This window comes from Manacus candei, unplaced genomic scaffold, assembly GCF_025592945.1.
Source record: "Manacus candei isolate 608988 ecotype Guabito, Panama unplaced genomic scaffold, ASM2559294v1 h1tg000014l, whole genome shotgun sequence".
Classification (NCBI taxonomy): Eukaryota; Metazoa; Chordata; class Aves; order Passeriformes; family Pipridae; genus Manacus; species Manacus candei.
This window is the reverse complement of record NW_026138062.1, coordinates 21,399,024-21,418,980: the sequence shown is the minus strand read 5'-3', so window position 1 is coordinate 21,418,980 and position 19,957 is coordinate 21,399,024. Positions and strand designations below refer to the sequence as shown.

Here is a 19,957-nt window from a genome sequence, read left to right as displayed (position 1 = left end):
CTTAGGGAAACATGACAAAAGATCCTGAAGGTCTCAAATATGGTTGGAAGAAAATAAGGAATAATCTATTCCTGTTCACTGCAGGTAGAACAGAAGTAGCTTGCATGTTATGAAAAGAAAAAAAAGCATTTTTCTAATAGTAAGGAAAATTAGGCATTGGAATGAATTCCCCAGAGACTCTCCATCACTGGAGGCCCTTGGAAATGGATCAGCCACTGATCTGATGGGAAAAGTGTCAGTATAGTTGATGCAGCTGCAGGGCCCTAAAGCTACTTCCTAATTTTCTAGGATAATTTTAGGAAAAAAAAGTGTGGCTACTTAGATGAAGAACAATTTTTTTTACTTCTGAGATATTTTAGGCAATAGTATGTATTACCTTTTCCTTAGTTAATTTTTAATAATGTTCTGAAAAGCTCAAAGTTAATAAGTAGCTTGACCCAAGATATTCTTTCATCTTTCTACTTTCATTTTTGCTTTTTGAGCAAACTGCTTGGTCAAGCTTTCCTCAGATTCTTAGAATATCTCTTGAACACAATATTCAGGGGTTTTTTGTTTGGGTTTTTTTTCCGAATGTGGGATCAATGACATTAAGTAGGAACACAGTCTTTCCTGAATGGTTGCCTACAGCCACTTTTGGATCATTTCTTCTGTAGAGTCAACCAATCATATTAAAGTTGATGTGGTTTCCTTTAAATTTTTCTTTTTTTTGTTTGCTTGGTTTTTGTTTTGTTTTTTTTTTTTTTTTATTTGTGGCATCGAGTAGTCACTTTGTCTGTATTTTCCCTTTACTGAAACGATAACTGACCCTAGAAACCTGAGTCATTCTGGAGCAGTATATCTTGGGACCCTCAATCCTAGAAGTGCTATGTGGCACTTAGGGATACCATTTAGTGGTGGACTTGGCAGCACCAGATTAACAGTTGGACTTGATGATCTTTTTAAGTACTGTCTCTTCCAAGTTTCACTGCTGCTTCTGGAAACTTGGACAGTAAAGGTGACAGTGGATTTCTCCTCTTAGCTGGAGATGTTTTAACTGCCTTTCAGAAGTGAAATCAATTTGTATCTTTCTGTATATGGCAACAGATTTTCACTGGATCTGTAGCTTATGACTTTTATCTTGCTGTGACACCTGCTTTGGTCAAGGGGATTACTCCTCCTGGAAGGTGTCAATACTGATGATGTTCACTTGAGCAGCTGTCCTCCCTCTTCTATTATTATTATTATTATTATTATTCATGATGTGTGACTGATTCTTCTGAGGGCCTCAGGCACAGAAAACTTAGCAGTTCTTTGCTGTCTTTCTTTTAAAGGGACCTAAATGGACAATTATTGTCTCTGAAATGTGCTATGGCCACCATTTCATCTCATCTATTGTTTAGATATCTCTGTGCAGCCAGAATGTGGACAATGAAAAGGTGCAAGATGAGTCATTATCCATATGCTGATGGCTATCAGTTGCACACTTAGTGCTTCTCTAACAATGTCATTCATTACCTAGTATCATACTGAGAGAGCTTAACAGATGGAACAAAGAGAAGACACTAGTAGTGACTCCATCTAGACAAAACTGAGGCACAATATGGACTGGGGTCATTTCAATTGAGGGTATATCTCCATAATTAATTATTGAGCTTTTAAATTCTGTGCTTATTTTACATAATTTGTATCCATCTGAAAGTCATACTGACTATATTCAGCTTCTTAATGCTGGCACTGCTGTCAAGAAATTAGCAGTACATGGAAGGGTACAGGTAAATGGGAGAAAGACAGGAAGAAAAGTGTTTGGAATGGGACATATAAGATCTGCAAATGCTTATTCTGAAAAATAGATAAACAAATTAAATCAGATACCTATAAAGTAATTTTTCCTTCTAATATTTGAGAGATTACCATAAAGAAAGTTATGTTCAACTGTATATCCTCACTATAAATAAGACACCAAATGGCTTCCTATGGAGCAAATAGAGTATAATCCAATATCTGGATTTCAGAAATACCCAAGTGTTGTGTAGCCCTGGAAGAGACTACATGGGGTGGCATTGAAATATTCCTTACTGGAAGATTAGGTAAATAATCACCGATTATCTAGACAACTTTGCTCTTGTTGGTAATGAAGGTGAATGAGCCAAATTATCCTTGCTGTCCCTAAGTTCTTCTTGACTGCTGACACTAAAGATCTCCCTTCTTTTTGTGTTATGTCCCAGGAGTTAAGATCAGCAAAGATTATCATCTAATTGCCACTTCGAAGCACAAGATGGGGGCACTGGAGTGAGGGTAGTAAAGAGCTTTACTCCTAATCTGAGTCTATGGACACTTTGTGTAGTTTGTGGGAGTCTCTCAGCCGCTCCCATTCTTCTGGGCAGTAGCTATCAGTAACATAACAGAGAGGTATTTAAGCACGCTTCTGGGCTGTTCCTCCAGCAGAGGAAGCACTTGCCACCATTTCTAGAAATACCTTGAGAAGAACTTAAAACATAAAAGCCAGTGGAAGGTGAATCTGCAGTCTGGGTTGGTGGTTGATTTGTTTTCCCTGTATCCATATTAATTTCAGTCTTTTCCAGTATCTCTGGCCACAGCTCTTACTCAGGTAAGCAAAATGCCATTTTAGTTTTTCTAATAATCACTTGCTCCATGTCTTGCTGTGGGCAATAAAAAAGCAGGTGGAAGGTCACAGGTGCTCTGAATCATCATTCAAAAATAAAAGTAAAAAATGTACAGAGAATCATAGAATTGTTAAGTTTGGAAAAGACCTCCAAGATCATCAAGTCCAACCATTAATTGAGCACAGCCATGTTCACCACTAAACCATGTCCCTAAGTGCCACATCCCCGTGTTTTTTGAACACTTCCAGGAATGACAATTCTACCACCCCCCTGGATAGCCTGTTCCAATGCTGGACAATCCTTTCCACGAATAAATTTTTCTGAATATCCAATTTAAACCTTCCCTGGTACAATCTGAGGCTTTATCCTCTCACCCTACCGCCTGTTACCTGGGAGAAGAGACCGACTTCTGCCTCGCTTCAATCTCCTTTCAGGTTGTAGAGAACAATAAGGTCTCCCCTGCGCCTCCTTTTCTACAGACTGAACACTCCCATCCTGACCACTCAGTCAGTCCTCATAATACTTGTGCTTGAGTCCTTGCACCATCTTCGATGTGTTTACATTAGCTTGCACATACAACTCATGATTTGGACACAACAGTCTTTACAAAATCACAGTCTGGTTTGAATTTCTGTTTTAATAAAATGTAACTGTCCCTCCATGGCAGTTTTGTGAGATTTACTTCCCCCATCTTCCCATTTTATTCTCACACATTCCCTTCAAGACTCTAGCTTATAGATTTTCTCCAGCTACCAAACTATTTGGTTTCCATCTTTTCAATAATTCAAAGAAATGTGTCAAATGCACACATGGAACATTTCCAGGTAGTAACATTCCCTTTCCTCTCTTCCTTTTTGTAGTCAAGGTAATTACATATATAAGGTGCACAAAGATAACATGCTCCTCCATGGTTCAGGTTTGTGCATTAGCTCCACCTGCTTTCTCTTTGCAGCCCTGCATTGAAGCCTCTGGTGGGACAGCTGTGCCCTGAGCAAAGCCTGGTGGCACAGGTTTGGCCTTTCTGGCAGCATGGCTTTAAGGCAGGCACACATATCTAATGCAGTGGCAGCAGGTCAGCGTGCAGTGCTGGTACACAGATTAAAGTATGGTTACCATGATTACACACTCGGGTGGAAAAGTGCTCTCCCTAGGCTCTTCCCTTCCTTTCTCCCTCTCCTTCCCATGTTTTTTTGACAGATTGGTATTTTACCAGTTGTGATTTTTTTGCTGAAGAAGCAGCAAGATAACAGAGCAGTGCTCCCTCCACCAAACTCCCGCAAGAGCCAGCCCAGGCTGACCATGTGCCCAGGATGTTTTAACAGGAGGACGTAGCAGATGAGCCCAACCCCAGGAGTCAGAGGCTTCCCATCCCATGTGGTGGCCATGAACTGTTTTCACCACTTTTGTTTTTCCCTACTCCCCATAAAACCAAGACACTTGTTTAACCATAAGGGTGTCAAGGGCAAAGGTTTGAGGACACCCCAACAGGCATTTAGTGACCCCAATAGAAAAAACTTAAGAAACTCCAACAAAGCAAGAACAAGTAATAAAAGTGTCAGAGAAAAAGAGGCTTCTCTGGAGGCTGGGTTGAGGGTTCATAGGCAAGAAATAAAAGAGAGATTAAGAAAACAAGAACTGTGAAAGAGGAGGAGACACTTACAAATAAAAAAAACCCATGAGATTTGCAGTGAAAGACATGGGATAAATGGAAAAAGCTGACCCAGGTTAAACTAATTATTTAACTAGATCACTATCCTGTGATGCAGATGCTGCAGAGAAGTGGTACAAGAGACATCTAAACAGTTGCAGAAGAAGCTTCACCGAAATCCCAGGCTGAGGATTGTTGAGTTCAACCTTCCATCAGGTAACTGCTGTGTAACTTCTGTAACTACTTAATAAATGTGTAATATGAAAAATACATCTATGATGGCATTCCTATTGATGTAAATATCTATTTCTTCTGATACCTTTTGATAATACCTCGGGGCAATATTTTCCAAAGGGAAATTTCACCTTCTATCTCCTTTTCAGTAGAACTGTCTTGCCTTTTAACTTAATTGGTTTTCCTTTGCTTCTGCATTATGGTGAAGGTGGAGCACACCCATACCCAAACTATTTTATGCCACTTAGTATACATACATCTAATATGTACATGTATCAAATTAGTATGATATTTATACTCTTTTTAAATGACATGATACTAATTTGTATGTACGTCGCAATTCTTCAGGAATCAGACTTGTGAACAAGGACATTTTTAAAATGTGTTTTAGATGAATGATGTCTGAGCTTTCTCCACATAGCAGCTATTGATTACATTTGTATCAAATTTTTAAGACACAGGTCTAACAACACTTTGCTTTGGCAATTTCAACAGTAACTCTTGGAAGTCTTAGGTGAGCCTTGATTCAAAAAACACTCATAGATCTGAAAAGGAAGATTTTCATAAAGCTGCTGTTGCTGCTAGTAAAGAATTTGCAACCCAAATGCCAGTACTGCCTCTAGTTTTCTCCCTTTATCCTAAATGTCTTTCAGTGTTCGCACTTCTTTCTCTCCACCCCCTGCCAAAGAAAACCATGAATATTGCCCTAGGGGACATCATTATTAAAGAAAGAAACAGTGCAGTCAAAGCCTTAGGATGACACAGATCATTCAACAGTTGTTCAATTACACTGAAAAGCTACTTATTTTTGAACATAGAGCTTTCACTCAACACAGGCCCAAGGCACCACTATCAGATTTGTCTCTGCAATACCTCGACCAGTCTGATGTAGGGCCTTTGTTCATTACACAAGCTGTAGCCTTGTGTGAGGTTTACATCTAGGTTCAGAGTTCCTAAAGCATCTTGGAGCTGTGTTGGCTTTAAAAGATATTACCAAATCATAATCATTTCCAAGAACAAATTAAAAGTTGTTTTGGATACCTCTCATCCCCTTAGTCCATCTGATTTTTTTTTTGTGTGAGGTTTACAGGCCACTTTCCCTGCAGAATTCCTACAGTGTAATAGAATAGTATGTGACTACAGAGGCAAAAAGGACAGCAGTAACACCCAAAGTATTCCAAACTAAACCAAGCAGATGAAATGGAACATATTCCAAAATGAACAGTTTTGAAAATTATTGTTTAGGATGACATACAACTCCCACAGACCTTGAGTATGACCAATAGCAGTGTATGACCATCCAGATGGAAAAGTTGATTCCCATAGGTTTTTCTGAGAAGATTTCTATAAAAATGCTGCTCAATACTACCTTTGAAAGCAGTAAGAAATCATAGAATCATACAATCAACCAGGTTGGAAAAGACCTCCAAGATCATCAAGTCCAACCCTTGATCAAGCATCGCTGTGGTTACTAGACCATGGCACTAAGTGCCACATCCAATCTCATCTTAAAAACCTCTGGGGACGGTGAATCCAGACCTCAAATCTTTCTCTGACAGCCACATAGAAAAGCATATTGAAATGCAGAGGAGTGTTTTCTACCCTCTAAATCAGAGCAATCATGGGCCACAGTGCTTATAACACTATTGTTCAGGCTGACAAGAACATAGAATTAGCTACAGGCTCCTCACTGCTCCTTGCCGTGATGACACTAGAGGAATCAAACCATTAATATTCTGCTCCTTTTACAGTCTCTTAAATACAACCCATTGTTTATTTTAATTTTCTTAAACTTTCCATGAACCTGAGCTCCTCCTGACCTGAAAGCCTCAGTAATTCTGCTGATCCTTTGCTAAGTGTGCTTCTTAAAACATCTATAGTTATAACTGTGGGTCAGCTGCTCACATATTAGCAACTTGGGTGGGAGCAATCGACTACAGGGCCTTTTAGGGTAATGTAGTTTCAAAACACACTGAAAGGCATAGCACTGAGAAGAAAATGACATACAGGTCCAATTCCTTTCTGCAGTTCAACTCCATGAACTGCAGTAATTCACCTCAAAGGAAAGATGAATGCGTTATTCTACATCTACACAATAGTAACAGAACAGAGTTATGTCCTAGGCATATTGCAAGAAACAAAAATAATTCTTTCACAACACTTTCTCCAGATTATAATTAAATTTGGTTTGCATGCATTCAAGATAAAAAAGATAACACATTAGCACAGGAGTCTAGATGCTGAAATAGTGTCCTCGTTCCATCCAGGACAGGGTTAATTTTTGCAGTAGCCAGAAGAGGGCATGGCTAGGACCCAGAGGCTATTCTATAACACCTCATATCATTTTCCAGGGATGGGGGGGAGGGCTCACTTCTGCGTCAGGGTAGCATGGCAGAAGGAGCAGTCTTGCATTATCTGGGGTTTCTGCATGCTGAACAATGATGTTTCTTTTTCTTGTACGGTCTTCTATTAGTACTGTTGCCGTCACTGGTGATTTCTTATCTCCTTACCGTTTCCAGTAAATTGTTCTTATCTCAACCCCTGATCTTTACCTTTTGTGCCTCCAGTTCTCCTCTCCAGTCTGTCACAGGGGAGGAGGAGAGGAAGGGGGGAGTGAGCAATCGGCACATGGTTTGGAGTGGTTTCAGTGGGAACACTAAATTGGAGAATACCATTCCTAAACCACGACAAAAAATCAGAATGCAATTCAGTTTACATACCTGTATGCAGGAAAGTAACTTCTCAGTGGCCCCATCACAGTATTTCCAAAGGAATGTTACAAATTCTCATGGCCAATCCTGCAAGAAGTGGAAAGAATAGTTAAAACTAGAGTTTCCAAAGGAAAAGCAAATAAGATCAGCTGTTTCCTTGGATACACAATGTTAAGTATCAGTGTAGATTTGGTTTAGAGGATGTTAAACACTGTAAACTACGGAGTAGCTAGATCATAACAATCATTTAAACACAGCAAAGTTCAAGTTAAATAAAATACAAAGTGGTGAGTTGTTTTTAAAGACAAGTTATTGAAAACCATTGGCATAAAAATGCAATGAATATGTGGGACTGGATTAGAAAGAAAAGAAAAAAGAATGAATACTGCACCAATTTATATTCCCTTTGAAGTGTCTGTAATACAGACCTTAAAGTGCATTTTCAAACATATAGCATATCAAAGATGTGTACATTTATTTCTAGCCATGGCACTTCTAGGATTTTGGTAAATGAAACCAGAAAGAGTCTAGTGGAACTGTGCTGTGTGACAAAGCATGTACTGATGTGTTGTGCCCAACATCAATAAACAATTGTTTTATCCTTTAAATGAAGGAAAGAATTTCAGCAGTAAGCAAATGCCTTACATCTTGCACGAATTCTTCAACAGAGTCAAAGTAACCTCCTGTATGTGCTATTCCTACTCAAAGCATAAGTCATATTCCCTGAGATCTATCAGTAGTTAAGTTTTCGATCATGCCAGCCATGATACCATGATACACAAGGGACGATGATACACAAGGCACTAAAGCTTTCTGCTATAATCCCCTCTGGAGTCCACACCTGTTGCTGTAAGGGTAATTATCTGGGTATCCCTGAGGCCAATTTTTGCACTTTTCATATAAAAATCACCTCTTGCATAAGACACGAAATTTAAAATCATCCCCTTCACGGACATTGAGTCACTCCATTACCTCTGGGAGAGATATAAATTATGCATTCTTTGGTTCTCTTTAAAATTTTACATGCACAAGGGGACAGAGAAACATCTAAATGGCACTAAAAATACAAAGCATTGAAGAAAGAAACAATAACTTGTATGGTATTAACTGCTACAGTGCTCCAAAGGCTCCCTGCTTGGTCAAGAAAAGCACTGAAACATAACAGCAGGCCTCCATGCTAATGGCTGCTAGTGACAAGGACTCATTGAATGTCACTGCTTCACATACTGTGTACTGTTCATTTTTCTTATCTGTGTGACCTCTCTTTTGAAATGACTGATGAAACTCCCCTGAATTAGCATCTCTGCTTCTGGGCATTTGCCAGCAAGATGGCATTTAGCAACATCTCTACTAAATACTTAAATAAAGCAAGGGGAAAAAATCATAATCTTAATAAAAAATAGCCATCATGTCTGTTAAAGAATACTCGGTGTGTACTGCAAAAGGGCTGCTTCTCTGAAGACTTCTCCTTAGGTTATTTTTTACCTTTATGTCCTTTAAGAGTACTGGTTTGTCACAATACATGCATTCACATTTCAGACTTGGCTAACATTTTCATAATGAGTGTGAATAAAAAGAAATAGCTGTTACTGCAAGAAAAAAAAGAAATGCCTCTGTTCCGATGCCCTGCTGCTATGATGACCTATTTCACACTAGCATCTGTTCTCTTCTCATGAACCACTCCAGATGTAAGCTGGCAAAACAGCACTGCAAGTATGTTACCCAGATTGCTGCAGATGTTTTCTTCCATGCTTCAATTTTAATGTGTGCCTGATTAATTTTTTCATTGTTATTTCAGCTACTTGGGCCACAGATTTTCCTGTGAAGTTTGCAGAATGCAGGATCTAATCTGCATCCATAAGGAGGAGCTCCCTTTGTGTGAACAGGTTCATTAATGTCTGGAATAACCAGCCAACAGAGTCTGGGCCTGAATTGCCAAAAGAAATGTAAACTTGGGCAATCTATTATGCCTTAATAATATTTGCCTGAGGATTTAACACAATGTTCATTTCAATTTCAAAATTATAGATGTTTGTAATATTCAAATGCATCAGTCTGACCAAAAATATTATGCCCAATCTCTGCCTCAAGCCCTTGACCTGAATGAGGTTAGTGACAGGGATATGAATGACTTGAGCAGAAAATGAAACACAAAAGTAGTTTTATCGTGAAGTACAATATTTCTTCTGTCACTTAACCATTTTTTTTCCTCTAAAAATTACAGGGTAGACTGCAAATCTTCAAGTCTAGCAGCCACTACGACAGCCTAAGTGCCATTTAAAAGAAAAATAATTTATGAGGTGCCTTGGTAGAATAGCAAAGGTCACAGAGAAGACTCTCCAGGGAAGAGAGGAGACTCTCCAGGGCACAGATGACTGAAGACTCGCCTATAGGAAGGGATTTTCTCGGAAGGAAGATGTTTTCTTGCAACAGCTTCATCCTACTTAACACACAGTTGCCTCATCCAAATTAACAGTTCACCTTTAAGTTAGCTATAAAGCATTACATACAAAATACACTTCTGAAATTCGTGGCTTAGCACCTTGGCCTTCTACCCAAGGCCCACTGAGCTGCTGGCAGATGGAGGACATTGTTGGTCTGTCTCACAGGGCACAAGCAACTGATTTGATCCCACCTGGGATAAAAAACTTGAAAAATCTCTGAAGTCTTTGCAAGCCAGTCCCCAAATAAATGCTGTCAGCCAGTACCACTTGCAGACTTCTAACAGACCACCACAGACTGGTGCAGTTTCTCTTAGAAGCGATGGGAAGAGTTGGTACACGAGGAGCCTAAGACACACAGCTGACACATTGCTCTGGGGCAGTTGTAAATTTGTGTACCAGCCATTACACTACAAAGCAGTTTAGGCAGCTTTTTCTTGACACAGCTACAGCATTCCCCTCCTTCAGCTGCCTCAAGTACAGAAAAAAAAAACCAAAACAATCAAGGATGAAGACAAGCAGGAACAACTCTTTTTGGCACAGCTCCACTCTCTGCAGCATCATCTCTGGGCTCATAAAATACACATTAACTGGTGAGAGAAGCTGGGGCTGCAAACCTGGGGGTAACCGGCGGTGTCTGTAGAACATCAGAGTGATAAAGAATAGCTTAACCCGAAGCCAGCATGCAACACAGGACAACTGTTATCTCTTCAGAAACCTGTGGCCATAAACATTTTGAAAACTGACAGTTTCCAACTGTTCACCATCAGTTGTGGGAAGTTTCTGCAGCTGGATCAATGCTGGCACTTGTGGATGGGGTTGGCACAGCTCTGAAGGGTACAGCTTGTAGTTCGTGCTGGTAAAGAAGAGGTTGCTTTGAGTATAACTGATTGTGCTTAATTGCTGTAGAATAACTGCTAGAGCCCGTCTTCCTGGTATTTGACCTCCAAGCCAGGCCTCCCAGCTCATAAAGAGGTATCTGAGAACTACATAATAATTCAGGTAGATTATCAAAGGCAATATTTGGGGACTCTTATCTATTTTCTATACAAAAATAGGGCAATTTTCTGAAGGGAATGAATGACACAGACATTCATACTATCTTCATTCCCTTGCTCCAGCAGTCTCTGGTCCATCGCAACAGCTGCTGAAGCCTTTGGCTGGCTGTTCAGATCACAGAACATTTTTACAGACCCATAACTGCATGCTGATGACAGCAGAGTGTGCCTTTGGGAGAGGGAAGGGCAGAAGGCAAGTGGAAGGTGGGATGCAGATGAACAAGACTCCAGTTATAACAGCCATCTTTTATCCTGCACATCACCTGCAGGAAGGAGGGAATGTCACAGAAATGTTGCAAACACAATGAATAACCCAGGCAATGCCCACTCCCGAGTGACAAATCCACTGGGCGTGCTGCCAAGCAGCCCTCCTGAACCCGCCCAATAAAGGGAATTGCCATTTCCAAAATGTGCTTTGCCCAACACTTACAGCCGCTTATTCCAGAGCAGCAGCCCACCCTCAGTGCCAAGCCTTATGGGCTCTGTGTGTGGAGTTTTATACTCTCCTGTGTTGGTTTTGTATGCTCTGTCTTCCTTTATTAATTTTAAACAGAGTGGGGGGGGATGTAAATTCACCGTTGGGGATATGTCACTGTTTGCTCAACATGCTCCATATACCTTTATTAATTTTGTATTGAATGCTGGATGAGATTTCATTCCGAGGGGAAATCAGGGATAGCAAAAGGTCTTTCCCACAGTAGGACAGCAATGGGGAAGGGCAGGTAATTTCTCTGTGGGTTTATTTTGAGTGATTTATATGCTTCCATGGGTTTCTAAAGCTGAAGAATTTGAGCTTTCATGAACAGGCAGTTTCAGGGCCATGACCCACTGGTCTGAAAGGTTGATTATCTTAATGTAGCATTAGTTATTCAAGTCTTACAGCTTACAGGACACTTTAAAAGTAGCAGATTATGCCTCTATATAGTGCAAGATCAGTATGTAAAGAGAGAAATTTAAAAACTTTCAAAATAAGAACTTATTTCTGAGTAAGATTTATTCTTCTACAGTACAAATGCATAAACACTACCTGAACAACAAAAGGGTTGTTGTTTGATACAGATTCACAAGGTTTAACTCTTGGCCACAAAGTTCAACTCTTGCCTCATTGCAAAAAATGATTCTGTCTGTAGGAACAGCTTGTCAGCCTGTCATTTCCAACACTGCAATTCCCAGCCCCCCAACAAGCTGACACTTGGCTTGGAGTATGCAGGGACACTCAATGCCCTGGACTGTTGGAGATGTTGCAGATAGCTCTTTGCTATCTACTTCTAATTCACACAATAAGTTTACATTCCACCATAGCATATCCCTTTGTTCATTTCAGCATGCATTTTTTCACCCACATTTCTGCAATGCCGGGTACAGAGGCTTCTCCACTTGTGGAAACCCCTGAACATGACACATCTCTCTCCTTCTGCTGACTTCCAGAGCAAAAAGTCTGGGAGTTTGTAGCTCATCTCCAGCTCCACCAGCACCCAAAGAATGAAAGCCAACCTCATGTTGACTGCACAGGGAAATTCAGATTGTGATTCCTCTATACTACTGAGTCCTCTGTGATTCCTTGGTCAAGGGACCTTCTGTAGGAAGGGGACCATGGGGTGAAGCTATCAATGAACAGGAATTTGGGGATAGCTTGCTGTATAAGGAAGGAAGATGAGTATTCTCTTGGGCAGTCCAAAGCTTTTGTTTAAGATTCCCCAGGCAGTTCTGACACGAAGGACATCTGACCAGATAGCAAAAGACCTGTTTTGCTGATCAGAAGATGCCACAGTAAGATTTATACTTTTAAATAAAGATTCTTAGCATTTATGCTGCTGAACAGTGCCTTACTGATACTGCTCCTCATAACAAACATCAAAAGGTGAATTGAATTAATTAGTTGTTTGAGCAAAGCGCATCATACACTTGAAATTATGGACTAGCTGGCTCTCACTGCATGTGCACAAGTCATTCTTTTCCAAAGCTGGTACATGAACTCCCTGTGTGACTGATGGCAAGGGCAGAAAGTTTCTGCACTGAGAAGCACAGTTCCCTTTTTGAGCACCAGAAAGAGTAGAACTGCTTCAATTGAAAAATGAGTGAGGAAAACAGGAGAGAAAGGGGCTAGGGAACTGCAGCTGGCTGCCATGGGCTCTGCACGTCAGCACTTTCATACCTGCTGAACACAGCTGGATTTTGAACAAGTGGGAGGTAAAGAGGAAGGGCAGGATTTGGAAGCTGGCTCACATCCATCCAAGATGATAACATGCAACCCAGGGAAAAAGTAATAAATACCAGGTACATGTCACAGCACACAATGCCAACAGCCTTTAATAAAGGCTAATGCAATGATACTCACCAGCCTCCCTGCTGTGTCACCAGCAGCCTGGGTGTTCACAGGGAACGAAGGCAGGTAGGTAGGCAAGGAGCAAAGGAAGACAGGCAGCCCTGACTAACTGTGAACATCTTGTCTGGGATCCTCTTACTGACCCCACATAGGCGTACAGAAGTCAGTCGGTGCTCCACATCATTTGTCTATTAGCTGTGTCCTTGTCCTGGTTTCAGCTGGGAGAGAGTTAATTTTCTTCCTAGTAGCTAGCAGAATGCTGTGTTTTGGATTTAGTACGAGAATGTTAATAACACACTGATGTTTAAGTTGTTGCTAAGTAGTGCTTACTCTGAGTCAAGGACTTTTCAGGTTCCCGTGCTCTGCCAGTCAGCAGGGGCACAAGAAGCTGGGAGGAAGCAAGGCCAGGACAGCTGAACAAAATTGCTCAAAGGGATATTCCATACTACAGAACATCATGTCTAGTATATAAAATGGGGTGAGTTGGCCAGGAGAGGCCAATTGCTGCTGAGAACAGGCTGGGCATTGGTCAGCGGGTGGTGAGCAATTGTATTGTGCATCACTTGTTTTTCTACGAGTTTGTTTTCTCTCTTTTTCTTTTTCATTACAATTATTACTATTATCATCAATAGTATCATTAATATTAAATTTTATTTTGCTTCATTTACTAAATTGTTTTTATCTCAATCCATATGCTTTGCTATTTTTCTGAATTCTCCTCTCCATGGGGAGGGATGTTGGGAGACGGGGCGAGTGAGCAGCTGCATGGTACTTAGTTGCTGCCTGGGCTTAAACCACAGCAGTCCTGGACAAGCTGCAGGTCAGCAGTGGTATTCTGTGCTCAGTTTCTCTCCAAGTCCTCCAAAAACAGAAGAGGAACTGGCTAGAGTTACAGCTTCTGTCTTTCACCTTCCTGTAAGCTATCTTGCTCTCCTCTCTTTTAGTGCCACTATTCATGAAACTCTGAAGGCAAAATTACATTTAGTCATTGCCTCTCTTCACCCTGCTGAAGAGAAGGCTCAAGGAGACCTCATCATAGTATTCCAGTTCTTAAAGGGAACAAACAATGAAGATGGAGGCTTTCTCTTAATCAGGAGACATATGTAAAAGACAAAGGGCAACAGGCAGAAGTTGTACCAGGAGAGGTTTCATCTTGATATAAGAAATAAATTTTTTACTGTGGGAACAATCAACCACTGGAACAACCTCCCCGAGGATGTGGTAGAGTTCCTGCCTCTGGAGGTTTTCCAGGTACAATTGGACAGGGTGCTAGATAATCTCACCTAGTCTTCCTTTCCCACAAAAGGTTGGACAGATGATCTTTTGAAGTCTCTTCCAATCTCAGTTGTTCTATGACTCTGTAATTAGTTATTCACCCAAATGCTGTTTTTCTGGAGACTGATTCCCAGAGCTTCCCATTCAGACCTTCAAGGCTGCCCATACCATCCACTCTTTCTCTTTGAGGCTAAGGTTGCCATGGAATAATATACATTGGAAGGGACCCCTGGGGGTCTTCTGGTCCAACCTGCTGTTTAAGGCAGGTTGCTCAGGGTCTTCTCCAGTCAAGTTCTGAACATCTTCAAGGTTGGAGATTTCACAGCCTCTCTGAGTAATTTGGGTCAGTGTCTGATCACATCTACGGTGATTTTTTTTCTTCCTTCCAAATATATATATAATCAGAATTTCAAATGTTCTGAATTGCATCTATTGCTTCTTTTCCTATTACTGTGCACCTTCGAAAATAGTCTGACTTAGGTATCCCCTTCCATTAGATAGTCTTAGACAGCAATAAGATTTCCCAATGACCTTCCCTTGATCTGAACGGTCACAGATCTCTCCACTTCTTCTCATATATTCTCTGTTCCAGTTCACTGCAGATGTTGGTGGTCCTCCTTGGGGGTCTTACTTCAGTCTTTCTATGTCTTTCTTGTACTGGGGAGCCCAAAACCAGACACAGTACTTCAGGTGTGGTCCCACATGTGCTGAATGAAGGACAATTATGACTTTCCACCAAGTTAGATCCAGCTGAAAGTGTCCAGGAGGCTGCAAAGTGCAGAGCTAGAACAAAAAGCCTTACAAATGTGTGCCCAACTGTGAGAAAAATTTTTGCTATGAGTGGAATAACACTGAAAGAGGGAGATGAAAGTTGGCCACCAAAGCCTAGAGCAGTGGCAGACACACAGGTAAGACAGACCAGCCAGTTGGGGGAGACTGTACAGATACGAAGGGAGAAAGGTAGAGAACACCATAATATTTCAAAGCACATAACCACTGAAATACTAGTATGAACCAGCTACAACTGAGCTTAAATTACTGCTGATCCTAACAGGAATAAAAGCAGGAGTTATTTGTCCATTATAGTCTAAAGGAACCGTATCATGCAAAACCAGATTTTCTTAATATCAGTGTAGCATGATTAGCCACTGTATAGCGCTAGCATGAAGAGATCATAAAATGGGCCAAAAGAGGTATTAACCAACTGACTGAAGAGGCATCTCTGTAACACAGTATATATATAAAGAAGACTGCAATCCTTGCAATCTTTGTCAAGAGATTACATATTTGCATCTGCTATCCAGACCAGTGGTATCCTGCATATAAAATAATTCATTGCTTGGCAAAGCTCCATCTCCAATACACAATACAGTAACCTCCATACACCTTGAAATGAGACCAGTAAAAAAGGAGGGAAGAACTTCTAAGGAGGGAAGAACTTCTAAGAGATACCATGAAGGAAGCACACATGCATGTAAGAGGAAAAATAGTGATGTGTCTACCACCTTTTTGTGAGTAACTCCCTCAGGAAAGAGTCATTTTAGTATTAAGACCATGAAGTGTGTCTGAGACATGGTAGCAGTAGTAAGTGTAGAGAAAACAACAGTACAGAGGAGAATTCTTTTATCAGGACTGCAAATTCTGGCTCTACTAATGAAAAAGCAGCTTTGCGAGCTTTGCATTACTATGTTGGTTTTTTATGGTGGCAAGAGCAACATGAATTGAGTCCATATCAAGAGCTGATCATGAGGAACAATGGAAAGCAAAACTTGAGTTTCTTCTTACTTTATTACTGGAGAAAAAGAATGAAGGAGGTTCTTACATCAGGAATAGTGCTTAAAGCACTGGAGCAGCTGGCAAAAGTTCCTGACCAGTTCAATGATTTGGGAAATCTGCACATGAAATAGAAATTCTGGTTACCATTTAAGATATTTTTCAGATGAGTAACACTCTGCCATGGATACTTTTCTGTGGATTTACTACATGGACAAGACTTTCAACAAAGTCTCTTCTAGATCAGAAATATTGTCCGCTTCTTTCATTTTCCTTGGAGGCAAGGCATTAAAAATGTCAGAAGTTAATGAGTTATACAAACTTTGTATTATTTGTTTTTCTTCTTTTTTTTTTTTTTTTTTTTTAATTTTGCCCTCTCTTGCAAGAGGTGTATTCTGATTTCTTTTGGTACTGGTTTCTTACAGAGCGTTATTTGTGGTAAAGTCTTGTCCTTGACCCAGCAAAATTTATGCAGTGATAGTATCAAATGAACAGTTTTATGCAAAGGGAGAAGCAGTCTTTTGGACCACACTGCCATGACTCTGGACATACAATGCTTCTAGCAGGGGTAGAAGCACTTGTCACACTTGTATTTATTTAAAGTAATCTGATGGGACTGAGGCCACAAAGTGCTATTTGTGGCTAGGAGAGGTTAACAGCACAACTCAGATTGAAAATTTCTGTCTTAATCTTAGACTAGAGAAGAGCAAAGCCATAATTCGGAAATACATTATTTTTTTGACTACAGACTAGAGGAAAAAGCAGTGCTTTTGGGGGTTCCACAAAGCTTTTTCTGACTAGAAAAACTGCTAGGATGGAGATTTGCTCGAGCTTCTTGCTGGCCTCCACTTTCATTCACAGTTGTTGTGTGCCACATAATTAAGCCTGGAGGGGATATGTAATACATGTGTCTTGCCATGCCAACATTAAGATACGACAAGGGTCTGCTTGAGAAGAGTGGAGGCTTTCTGGCTATCTATCAGCAGGAATCAGTCAGGACACCTGAGGGATTCTGTGACTCCATGTCATTGCAGTAACAAGCAGGCAGATGCCCTTGATGGAAGGATCATTATTTTTCTGAATAGTTTTCCTATCCACATCACCAGCCAGCTCACTTTCAGTTTGGCAAGCTGCTCCTTAGGCAGAAATCAGCCTGATAGAAACTTTAAAAACAAGACTATCTAACAAGGATCTGTTAGATTTGGGATGTGTCTTTGCTATGTTACCACTGACTTTGGAGTATGCAATTCCTGGCAAAAAGCTTTCAGCAAAGAAAAACTTGAACAAAACAAAAGGAAAACAATTCCCCACCAAAAAGCAATCATAGAGGGGGTGTCTTCCAAGCAAAAATCTTAATAGCATCCTTTCACATCTCCATAATGTTGCACACAGAAAGATTGTGCAAAACAAGCCTGTGACCACTGAACACCAATGAGCAGCAAGAATTCTGTATTGGAATAAATTCTTCAAGCACTTTTTCTTGCACAAATACTAAAATTTCAAAGTATCTGCACTCCGACAACTACAGATACACAAATTTAAGTGTTTTGAACAAAACAGATTCCTCCTGCACCTGTAAGTGACTTGTATGTGCATTTGTAATATGCCCATTGCTAAAGCATCTGTGTAATGAGCTAATAATGGAAATAATAACAAAGGAATGGAAAAGCTGCATGCACAGACAGCTCTTGTACTGAAGACATGAGTGCAGAGGTCACCTCTGGAAGAGATGGAGACAGGGCGTCCAATAGCCTAATCTTAAGAGCCATACTCTCAAAAGAACAGCAGCCATTTGTGCAGCTGAACTTCTGTGTTTGCAAGCACATGTACATATTAAAAATCATAAAGGCAAGAAATAAGGGAGGGATAAAATATCTCATAAAGCATTTCCAAAACCAGGGACGGTCTGCATGTAAGGCAGTATTTTGCACCCTACAAACAAAAGTGGAGCTCTTCTCTGAAATACAAGCTTCTACTTTTGTATGTGCTCTTCAGTTAGACTGAAATAATTTAATTTAATTTAATTTTTTAAGTTTTGGAACATAGAACCTGTTAAAAAATTAGAAAGGGATTTCCATGGGGTGTGAGGGTATCACAGAGAAAGCCTGAGCCGGTTTTGAGAACTGGCTCACAAAAGAACCAGAATTTTGACTACAAATTTGCAAAGGCGATTCTCCAGATTTCTGCAAGTCATTTGAGGTAAAGGTTTCAAAATCATACTATTTCTTTAGATATTCAGGTTTATATGCAGTAGGAATTAGAATAGCGAGAAAACCTGGTTTGTCTGCCTGGAATCCATCGCCTTTAAAATCAACTTGTTAAAAACACTAGTTTCCATCTGCCAACAGCACCACAGTATATATTCTGTTTAGGACATATTTTCATGATGTTTCCTACAAGTTTCCAAGTGATGGCTGGGTCAGCAAGTGCTGGCACAAAACAGCAGCCAGCTGGGTGTGGACTAGATGACATGTGGACAGGAGTCAGGCTAAGGACAGCACTGGAGCCAGAACGGTTGTATCTGCCCTGGAAATAAGGCTCTAATTTCTAAAGCATCTGCAGGATACACCCTTGAAGGGAAAAAAAAAAAAAAACAAACAAAAAAACCCAAAAAACCAACAAAACCAAAACAAAACCAAAAAAGGAAATATTTTATTTTAAATTACAATCTTTAAATCTACATTACTTAGAGTTAACATTGTAAGAGGATTTATAATTAGGATGGGAAGAAAAAAAATGCTTCTAAATTATAAGCTGCAATTTGAGGAAGATATTACAAAAACTATGTTTAAAGGTCCGCCCCTGGCAGCAGATTGTTCTGTACAGCTCAGTAGCACTCACTTGCACAAACAACAATATGTGGCTACAGAGAGACTTGCAGGTTTAAACTGGTTGCCTTATTGTTGGCATACATTTCCTCCAATTAGTCAGACAGTTAGAAATGTATTGCTTCAAATAAACCCCAAGAACATGTAATAGTTAATATATATTTGTGGGACAGCTTGGAAAATCTTATGAAAAAATGTTTTTAAATGTTTTTTCTCTACTGAATAGCTCAGAAGTGTGTCCTTGGCAAAGGCCCATAAGGGGCAAAAACACTGGTTATTTGTTCTCTTTTGCTCTTTACAAATGAAGCAAAATACAGTTGATATATTATGCATGTCTTTCAGCATATTTTTATTTATCCTGTTTTGGTTTGCTGTGCCTTGGGAGCTTTCACTTTGTTCTGTTGTGCCTTGGGAACTTTGATTTGATTTTGTTTTTCTGGTTAATAACAAAAGTGCAATATTAGAGCAGGACATCAACCAATCTACAGCGTGTGAGATTTGTTTAAGTTTCAAGGAAACAGCCTCTCAACATCTCTTTTCCACTCCCTTATCTTATCAGTCACTAAACCACTCTCAACAAGCCGGCTTGTCACAGGAACAGCACGGGCCAGTTGTTATTAGTCATTTCATTTCCCGTTAACATTATCTGTTGTTTCATCTGCAGGAATAAGATAGACTTTTCCAGTAACACGCTATAGGGTCTCAGTACTGTACAGTTTGGGTACACAGACTATTCTGTGCCTTATACTATTTGACTTATCATTAAGGTTGTGCTTCAAACAGATAAGCTCGTTAAGCAAAAGACACTTCTCTGTTGTGAGGATTTTATTTCTACCGCAGAAGTGAGAGAGCGTGAATGAACAGCAAACCCTATGGGAGAAAGCAAGGGAAGAGATGACAATTGCTGTGAGATTAGACAGTTAATTACAGTCACTACATTTACAACTCAGTAGTACTTTTTATTTTATTTTTGGATGGGAGGTATCTTTTTGTATTTAGGGAAAGGTGAGGAGTAAGAATGCATTAAGGAAAGCAGGACTAAAGAGAAGGGAAAGAGGGC

At 40.2% G+C, this 19,957-nt stretch overlaps 1 protein-coding gene across 7 annotated transcripts in view; it reads right to left on the bottom strand.

The window, feature by feature from the left end:
- ENOX1 (ecto-NOX disulfide-thiol exchanger 1) overlaps positions 1-19,957 on the bottom strand; it is a 364,884-nt gene that overhangs the window by 238,289 nt on the left and 106,638 nt on the right. For all 7 annotated transcript variants that reach the window (XM_051778707.1, XM_051778705.1, XM_051778710.1 and 4 more), the window contains one exon: positions 7,206-7,283. The gene's annotated coding sequence lies outside the window, so the exon portion shown is untranslated. The remainder of the gene's footprint in view (positions 1-7,205; positions 7,284-19,957) is intronic.